Raw genomic sequence first — 8,854 nt, 5'->3', positions numbered from 1 at the left:
CTCCGCCGCGGGCGGGCGGCGCGGGGCAGCGGGGCGCGGGGGAGGGCGAGCCGGCACGGGAGGGGAGGGGAAAGCCGCTCATCATGTTTAGGGGCGAGGGGAGTCTCCCTGCCCGGGAACCCGGTCAGCGGCCCCGGCTGCCGCGGTCTCCGCCTCTGGGAAGGTAGGACTGTGCCGCAGGGGCTCCGAGGGGCCTGAGCGCGCCCCTCTCCCCGACCCGGGTCGCCCGCGCACCATCCCCGGCGCTCTCGGGCAGGGCAGTCCCTGTTGTGGGAGCACGGGCTCAGACCCCGCTGCGGGTGCCGGGGCTCGGTGGAAAGGGTGCCTCGGGAGGGATCGGGGAGGCGGGGGTCGTTGTTCGGGAGGGGACCTCTCCAGCAGAAGGGGACGCTCCGGGCGGGAGGCCCCGGGAGGCGCCCTGCGGAGGGCAGCAGCTGCCAGGCGTGCCCGGGAGCTGCGCGCTGCCCTCGGCGCGGCACGGACCGCGATCCCCTCGGTGCGGCACAGACCGAGATCGCGACCTCGGCACGGCGATCTGTAGCACTGATTGCTGCCTGTGCCAGCGGCTTCTCTCCTCGTCAGTCGCATCTCGCAGTTAGAAGAACGAAAGGCAGTATGTGACTCAGTTTCCCTCTGAGGACCGGCGGCAACTGGGCGATAAGAATTTGGGGAGCCCGTGGGTTGCATCATAAAAAGGAGCTTTATAAGCCAGAAGTATTTGCTGATAAAGTAGCTGGGAAGCACCAATCTTCGGCATTAAGTCATCAGATAGAGCAATTAGCTGTCAATGAATTGATAGTTTCCCATCAAACACAACCTGAACTGCTGAAGTCTGAAATGCTGTAGTCCATCTGGACTGTATTTCCAGTTGTGTTATTGATTCCTGGATAGTTAAACCACAGACACACTTAATACAGGGAAATATTAAAAATTTAAATACTGCTGCTACCCTTGTAATATACAAGTTGTAAAATATAAGTTGTAGGTGTTGCTTTTCTGCAGTAAGACAATCACACACCATAGCTGACAGTGAATCTCCTTACCTTGGCTAGTAGATCGCTGTTTTCAGATTTTTTTTTTCTCCTGACCTATTGTTTGTGTTACTTGTTATGCCATTATTGCTGTGAAGGAATGCAAAGATGATGCTAAAGTGTCCCATGGAAAGGAACTGAGTGGCACTGTGCATATTTGAGTGCATGCAGTATTCTGCTGAAGTCCTACTGAATGTGGCCCATTTCCTTTAAAGGGCAGAGACTCTTTTGCAAGAATGGAATTATCCTAATTAATAATTTAAATATATCAAAATAAATAATGTATACTCTCAAAGCTGTAATAGCAAGCATCTTTTTGTTGTTCCTGCCTTATGGAAATGACAGCCTGCTTTAGTGTGAATGAATCCTGACATGATTCTAGAAACTGGGCCAACATATCATTGATTATGCACTTTGAAGAAGAGTGGGAAAGGTAGAGGAAAGATTTACAGTGCTTGAATCTCTTGGCATTGCGCTGTGGCCACAAAGCCTGCATATAGAAAAAATACAGTTTCTGGGACAGGAAAATTATCTGCAGTGAGTCCATCTATAGCAGCTGCTGTAGATGCTGAAGTTATGTTATAAACAGCTTTTCTGAGAATAGCAGCTAGATAATTTCATCTTGCTATGCTATGCTTTTCTGATGTCTAACTGCGTTGCTCCAGAACATCACCTGACTGCATTTTATATCTGGGCTACAGTAAGCTACAGCTGGGGAATGGGTTCAGAAATGGCCTCCTAAATAAACTGGAATCTGAAAGTGAATGTGCCCTTAGCGTTGGTTATATGCATTATACTTTGCTCCAATGGGACTATCTCCATAGTTTAATTCCAGCAGCAGTATATTTTGATACCAAAAAGGCACTTGTCTTTTGGTGGATTGGGATTGGAAGATGCAGGAAAAAGAACAGATGAGATGGACATAACTCATTACAGGGCAGGAGGTTTTAAGTGGGATTTCGATGACTGTACAGGCCAACCTTAGGAGCACAGCTTTCCTTTACAAGTAAGTCAATCTGTGCTAGTCTTTACAAGTAAGTCAAGCTACTAATGAAGAGAGTATTCTTCTGAACTAGATCTAATAATGCTCATCTGACCACTCTTGCTGAACAGCAGAATTTAATTTTCTGCCACCCTAGCTCCTGTGACTGTCCTGATGTGGTGTCTGGATGAGTAACCCTGGTGAAGCGAAAAAATGTTAGGGATGGGACAGGAGGGAATTGGGAAGTGAGCAGCCGCTCTCTTTTAGATCAGGTCAGCAGTAATGTGAAACAATAGTCTTAAATTACAGTAGTCCTGAACTTTGTGGTCCACAAAGGAGAAAACATCATTGTGGCTTTAACTTGAGTTCTGCCCTAAATCTAGAACGGGCTAAATAAAGTATGAGACTATGAGACCTGATGTACCCAGAAAGTTTAAGTCAGACATGGTACATATATCATAGAGATGCAGAATTCAAAGTATACCTGACACATACTTATTGAGCTGTTCATAAGAGGTTCTAGTGTAGATTTCACAGCTTAATACCTTAATCTACTAACCTGTTAGGTATAAGGGGTTCTTCCTACTCTCTAAGAAAAAAATCTTGTTTGTTGCTACTTGAGTTAATTTCTTAATGCCCTGAAGACATATATCCCCACAGTTTTCCCTTTTTGTAGCCTGAGAAGGTGCTTCAATCTTTCTATACTGGTTACATATTGGAGAACTCTTACATTTTATTGCTTTTTTCCAGAGTGAGTTTTCTCTATATATTTTTAAGAAATACAAAGTGTAGATGCTTACTCCTTAACAGTATTTAGCCAGGAAGAAACACATCAGCCTTCCTGCAGAAGATGATTGCCCCCTAAGATCTTCTGGTAAAGTTGTTTAAACTCAACAGCCTCTGATCTGTTGAATCAAAATTAGTTTGGTTAGCCAATTAAAAAATTGTTCCAGTTTTTTAATGAAGCAAATCAGAAGGCTTTGCCAGCAGGCTTGAAGAGGCAGCTACCACTGGTATGGAGAGCAAGGGCAGGGCAGTCACTGACAACTACGCCCATTGTGAGCTGTTGCCACAGACCACATTTGACTTTGATTATGAGACAGTAATGTAGAACCATCAAGAATGCTAGTAAAACTGATATTTGTCCTGTTTAATCTTTCCACTTTCTCCATTAAGTGAGTTCTTTTGTTGACACATGAAGAAATTACTTTCTAATGCTATTTGATATTGGCACCTTCCTATCTCCTACATGTCTGTGAAGTAAGTTTCCAAATCATTTATTTTTGTGTCTTTTGTACGAACAGTACTTTGGCATCTGTCATGTTCCTGATTTTTATCCTCTCCTATTTGAAACCCCCTAGTAATTTGTAGAAAAAGCAAGTAAAGCTAAAAATGGACGTTCACATATGCCAGTAACATCACATTCAGCAACTGTAGCTCTTTTTCATTTAGCTGTACCCGTGTACAATTTCAGGGATGTGCCGTGCCTCCCAACAAGTCCTGAGGAAGGTATACACTACAGTCAGGCAGCTGATTCCCAAGCTGTGCACTTCCTGACAGGGAAAAGCAGTGGGGCTGTACATGAGAGGCAGTGCCTCAGGCTCACCAGTTCCCATCACAGGTACTGGTAACTCCAAACTAGTCATTAATGATTTGTGTAATCATCTAGAGGCTATGTGGAGATAGCAGGCAGTGCATACCTGGTTTGTCAAATTCAATAAATGGTGTGTTCCACTTGTTTTTCTCATACATAGAATATTAAACAGCAATCTTAACTAGCCACTAGATGTCAATGTTGCTGTGCTAAAGGGCAAATGCAGTTTTATTTGTTTGGCTGATAAAGTAATTTCATCCTGAAAAGAACTTCTGTATTTAAAGATATTTCCAGTATAGGGTCATTTACAAAAAATAATCACGGACAAGCCCATGCTATGTCCGTTATTTGAAGAGAAGCTGTGCAGTTTTATGATATTTTGAAGTTGCAATTAGCTTTTCTGTGCATAATCATTGTTAGAAAGGTGCCTTTGAAAAATAGTATCTGATTGACCATCAGTTTCCTTCCTTGTTCTAAAATCCCAGACCTTTGTATTAGTAGCCACAATCATTGTATTGCATTTCACTTGTTAATAAAAGATAATAGAATAGAATAGAACATATATCTAATCCTATTATAAGAGTTATTGAATTTCCTGAATTCCAGGTATCCGTGGACATTTTCCTCTTAATTATTTCTATGTAACACCATTGGATATCAATGTCAGATACATTGTATGGAGACAGAATTTCTAGAGCACCAAGACTTCCAATATGACAGGCAATTTGAAATTTTGGAAGTGTGTATGTCTAAAGGCACATCTGACAGATGATGGCATTTTAGAAGGATACACGAGGTAGAATTTGACCAATGGACCTTTGTTATTCCTGGCTCTTCTACCTCTAGGGTGAACTAATCACTGCCAGTCTCCACAACTACTTACTGCCTGGTGCACTGAAGGTGCTGGTTGTATTGTATTGTCTGTCTACAGAGCATTTATTTTGAGACCAAAGTTTGGAAATTGGTTTCATAGACAGTTATGGAAAGCTGAAGAAGAAAACAGTGCACGTCTTGAACTCAGATTAGCTTGTTCTGCTGTTAGGATAAAAACAAATATCAAAGGCTCTTATTATAAACATAGTTGGAACCTCCTGTTGATCTGAAAATCTCCCAAGAGATCTCCCTTATTCTCAGCTGATTAACTTGGTAAACAGAATCCTGTTTAGGCCACAATGTTAGAAAATAGAGCCTAAATAACCTGATTTATTACCTTAGCTCCACCTCCTATGATATATGCATATAAGCCTCTCAACTTCATACACAATTCACAAGATTTTTTTATTACTGTTGACAGAAGAGCAGCCTTAGTCTTCATTATCATGGACTGAAGTAGTTGAAGTCCTGCCCCACAGTTTATTTGATGGTAGCATTACTTCCACTCTTAACATGCCAAAGAATCACAGATACACTGTGGAGGAACTGTAACTGTTTTAATTCCTAATATACATTTAGTTTTATTGCCTATGAGTACAGAATTATGTAAGAATCTTACAATAATATCTTGAAAACCAGATTGCTTCATTAATTCATTTTGTTGTAATTAAGGGAACACTCAAAGCATCAACCTTTTCCTAAAACTTCTGTGTACTTCAAAAAACTTAATTAAAATAAAGTTTTCTGCAAGTCTTTGTTAAGATGTATAGTGTAAATAATAGCAGTATGATCATGTAAAGACTAACTTATTCAGTTATGGAAATAATAAATCAGACTTTGATAAAAAATAATACTTAGAATCAACTCCCCATATTATCTTTAAAGTTTGGGCTTAATTTTGCAAAATGTACAGAATTTTACTAAATAAATCCCCTAGAGATATATTCTGTAGACTCCTGTCTAGTGTCTTTAATGGTCACTGCTAGTTCCACATTTGTTTTGTGGCAGGTGATTTTTGTCTCCAGAGCTTAGTCTGGCAACTCTGCTCAGAAAAAAGCTCACTACAAGATTACACATGCATGTAGGCATGCATAAACTTGAGCAGGGGCTTCAGCCTATCAGGAATTTAATTTAAAAGTAATTATCAGTATGTACAAAATACTACTTCTTAGTTTTATCAACCTGCACTTAACTAAGTGGAATACAGAAACTAACACCTCTACCATGTTCCAGTTTTCATTTTAGAAAGGAGGAGATTTTAGAAGTTCATTATGCTCAAATACCCTGAAGTATGAACTATTTCCTAAGAGAGCAAAGAATGCCTAATCTTACTTTTATGCCTAGATCTGCTTTGGTGGAAAGTGACTGATGGCATCCAATTACGTAAATACAAGAGAAAGGCAAATTTGTTTTTCCAGTTTGATATCAGAGTTATTATATAAGATGAAAAAATCATAGAAAATAATAAGCAAGAGAAGGAAAATCTAGTAATGTGGAAATAAATAAAAGAAAACAACTGACAAGCAATGTGCTTATTTTCCTTAAATTACATTGTTTCCCACTGGATTTTTTGGTAGGGGAAAAAAGAGAATACATGAGAAAAGTTACAGTTTGAACATTGCATTTTTAAACCATAGTGGAAAAGATACGTGTTCCCTCTTTTCCCAAGGTGCATTTTTATCCATAATGTCTACCATGTTTATATATTCATAATATGAGAATTGAGGAAAGGTACAAATCATTGTCAGGGAATGTTTTCTGAAGTCTTCTGTATAAAAAGGTGGCAGACAAGCCACTGTCATCTGAATCATGCAAGCAGGTAAGCACTGTTTTGTACCCAGCATTCTATGTAACCTGGAATAGAAAGGTCTGAGTCCAAGATACGATGTTAATAGAGATGAACAGTCTCATTCCTGCTAACATATTCCAAAAAAACATGTTTTTTACACATGTGTTTCATCTTTACTTAGTAAAGTTGAGCTCTTAACTCAGAAATCCAGAAGGCCAGTTGTGAAAACTGTACAGTGGAGCTGCTCAGATGAATTCCTCACAGTGTTTTCCACTGGTTGTCCTTAAGCAGTGAAAATAAATCAGAGATTATTTGCAATATACAGTGCTGCAGGCAGGTGTTTGGAATCTCACAGTCAGATTTGAAAAAAAACGAAAGTATTAGAGCATAATATAATGTAATGATGGCAGTTCTGTCATTCTGTCTTTATCTTACTAGTTCAGTGGAATTCCATAGCAAAGCAGTACAGCAGCTGCATGTGGAGGCTGTTAGTTCCAGGTTGAGGTGATCAGTACCTGGGCCTTCAGTGAAAACTGAAGGATACAGGGATATAAAAATGCTGCTCTGAGCACTGAAGTAGGATGAATCAGTTAAAAATTCCTATTTCACAGTTTATGATGAACGTGCTTGTAGAGTACTGCTGTGAGATCTCATTTAATTAATAATACCATGAGCCATTCTGCTAGAACTGAGCTTTTATTAGTAAAAATATACTACTGATTGCCAGGGCTTGGAAATAATAGGGATTATATTTCAAATTAAAGACAATTTTATGTTATTTAATCACCAATATCATTAAGACATGAAGTACTGAAATACTATCAACCTTTCTATTGGAAGTGTTTCCAGGACACTATTCATTCCATGGCACCTAAGTGGAATGGGAAAGATAACTATCCTAAATGGCAACCATTAGTCTAACTTGGTTACAAATATCAAGTTATGATATTTATAGCCAGCAACACTGAGCTGTGCAATATCCACAACTCTAGAAGTAAAAATGTCAGACTCAAAAAACACAGAGGAAAGTTATCTATTTCAAGTAAAAGGAAATATTGCAGCTTGTACCCTAGGGGAGATCCTGCTACTTGCTGAAACCACATTCAATTTGCAAGTGTAAGTCAAAATGTTAACAGTTACATATCTAGATGACTGCCTTTCTTGAATGGAAACAAAACCACATGGAAGATAAGGGTCAGGATGTGAAGTGAGATCTGAGTGAAAAACATTTTCTTTAGCATTTCATAAAGCATTCTGTCAAGTTTGCATTACACTGTCCTTAAATATTCTGCTCATAAAAGATGGATTGTGTTATTTAGATTTATATTAGGGTCTGTTTTAATACTTTTTATCAATCTTGGTTTAGTAAATCCATGCCACTCTTTCCCTGTAAAACTTTTACTTGAACCTCAGCCATAACAGAGTATTTGGCGGGTTTCTATAATATGTCTGTTAATGAAAGGAAGACACCATTCTGACTACCTCATTTATCTTAGATATCGTCATCATCCAGACACAAATGTTAAGAACTAGAAAAAGTAAGACTAGAGAAGCACTTTGATATTTTCTTACTTGAAAACATCAATACCCACAGAAAAATATGCCCATACAACAGAATACTAAATTATTCTCCCAGTTAAAAAGAAGGTAGTATATGAATATTAGCTTCATAATTATATGAATACTGTTGTACTGTGATCTAACACTACAGTGTGAAAAACAAAGCCTTAAACTTATGATGGCATTCATGATTTGTATTGATTTGCAGTTCATTCCAGCCTTAAGAACAACACAAATACCCCGCCCTTGTAGCCTCAGAGCCTTTATGAAAGGGCATCACAGCCCTGGTCGCAGATGCCCATCACATGCATCCCCGCGGATCCTCAGCAAGGAGGGATTTAGCTGCCTTTGGAACATCACCCATTCTGAATCTATAGCAACCCTCCTCTAATATGCAAAGCTATTTTTAGCATCAGGGCAGCCTTGAAAGCAGCAGGTAAAGCATGAAAAGAATGAATAAGTGGTTGTGGTGCTCGCCTGTGAATAGAAGCTATATATAGCTCCTGAGAGAGATCTTAATATATATGTGTATATATAATGTGCATATGAAGGGATATCTGCCTTCCTGAGGGGGAAGCAGGGGTGTCAGAAACATAGAGTAGGCTATGAACAAATTATTACTATTTGTGACTTGAGCTGTTATCTAAAGTAATTATTTCCAATTGTTCTGTTTAAGAAAATAAATTGTTAATGGAATTGGGTATCTTTGATCCAGTCTTTATTTGCAATGGATGCATAGGCTTCATTTCCCTGAGTGAAGAGAAAATTGAACAGCAGGAGACTATTTGCAGTTCCAAGCTCTTTTCAGCCATTACTTGCTCCAAGAAATTCTCTAGCAAATTTCTCAGGTCTCCCTTTCCATCCCTAGGAGCCAACATCAGTTTCTGTGATGTTAGCTGTTCTCTTGAGTTCCCAAACCTGTCTTTTTTTTTAATCCTTGTCTTTTACTCTTATATATTCATCCATTTGCTTCTAAAAAAAATCTTGGGAAAAAAGGCCACATGTGCCTTTGTTTAATCAGTACT

General features: G+C 39.5%; 1 protein-coding gene across 2 annotated transcripts in view; it reads left to right on the top strand.

Moving 5' to 3' along the window:
• Nucleotides 1–8,854, top strand: part of LGI1 (leucine rich glioma inactivated 1) — a 30,035-nt gene that overhangs the window by 196 nt on the left and 20,985 nt on the right. The window contains exon 1 of one of the 2 annotated variants that reach the window (XM_005481223.4): nt 10–163. The exons of the other annotated variant lie outside the window; for it this stretch is intronic. The gene's annotated coding sequence lies outside the window, so the exon portion shown is untranslated. Of the gene's footprint in view, nt 1–9; nt 164–8,854 lie in introns of those variants that run through there. 2 annotated transcript variants of the gene reach the window in all.

This window comes from Zonotrichia albicollis, chromosome 7, assembly GCF_047830755.1.
Source record: "Zonotrichia albicollis isolate bZonAlb1 chromosome 7, bZonAlb1.hap1, whole genome shotgun sequence".
Lineage (NCBI taxonomy): Eukaryota > Metazoa > Chordata > Aves > Passeriformes > Passerellidae > Zonotrichia > Zonotrichia albicollis.
Note: the sequence above shows the minus strand (reverse complement) of the source record. Positions and strands in the feature narration are given on the sequence as shown.